The sequence below is a fragment of the Schistocerca nitens genome, chromosome 5 (genome assembly GCF_023898315.1).
Source record: "Schistocerca nitens isolate TAMUIC-IGC-003100 chromosome 5, iqSchNite1.1, whole genome shotgun sequence".
In the NCBI taxonomy this organism is placed as follows: domain Eukaryota; kingdom Metazoa; phylum Arthropoda; class Insecta; order Orthoptera; family Acrididae; genus Schistocerca; species Schistocerca nitens.
Genome location: NC_064618.1, coordinates 249,397,694 through 249,398,901, shown reverse-complemented (window position 1 = coordinate 249,398,901; position 1,208 = coordinate 249,397,694).

The following is a 1,208-nucleotide window of genomic DNA, read 5'->3' as shown; positions in this document are numbered from 1 at the left end:
AGAGTTAGAGAAAGCTTTTGACAATGTTGACTGGAATTCTCTCTTTCAAATTCTGAAGGTGGCACGGGTAAAATACAGGGAGTGAAAGATTTGTACAGAAACCATTCTGCAGATATAAAAGTTGAGGTGGATGAAAGGGAAGCAGTGGTAGGGAAGGGAGTAAGACAGGGTTGTAGCCTATCTGCAATGTTATTCAATCTGTATATTGAGCAAGCAGTAATGGAAACAAAAGAAAAATTTGGAGTAAGAATTAAAATCCCTGGAGAAGAAATAAAAACTTTGAGGTTTGCCAATGACATTGTAATTCTGTCAGAGAGAGTAAAGGACCTGGAAGAGCAGTTGAACGAAATGAACAGTGTCTTGAGGATATAAGATGAACATCAACAAAAGCAAAACGAGAATAATGGAATGTGGTTGAATTGAATCAGGTGATGCTGAGGGAATCAGATTAGGAAATGAGACACTTAAAGTAGTAAATGAGTTTTGCTATTTGGGGAGCAAAATAACTGATGATGGTCGAAGTAGACATGATACAAAATGTAGGTTTGCAATGGCAAGGAAAGCGTTTCTCAAGAAAAGAAATTTCTTAACATTGAGTATAGATTTAAGTGTCAGGAAGTCTTTTCTGAAAGTATTTGTGTGGAGTGCAGCCATGTATGGAAGTGAAACATGGACGATACATAGTTTAGACAAGAAGAGAATAGAAGCTTTCTAAATGTGGTGCTACAGAATAATGCTGAAGATTAGATGGGTAGATCACCTAACTAATCATGAGGCACTAAATAGAATTGGGGAGAAGTGGACTTTGTGGCACAACTGACAAAAGGAGGGATCGGTTGGTAGGACATGTTCTGAGGCATCAAGGGATCACCAATTTAGTACTGGAGGGAAGCGTGGAGGGTAAAAATCGTAGAGTGAGACCAAGCGATGAATATAGTAAGCAGAATCAGAAGGATGTAGTTTGCAATAGATACTCGGAGATGAAGAGGCTTGCACACAATTGGGTAGCATGGAGAGCTGCATCAAACCAGTCTTTGGACTGAAGACTAGAACAACAACAACTGTTATTGCAATATTACTGCTGTTATTTCTTCGAGCTGTACTCCATTCACCAGGAGTTCCATGACATCAGAGAGTCAAAAGACATCCTTTGTGTGGAATATAGGAGTCTCTACAGAATGGTTCGAACAAGTCTGGGGCAAGGTATC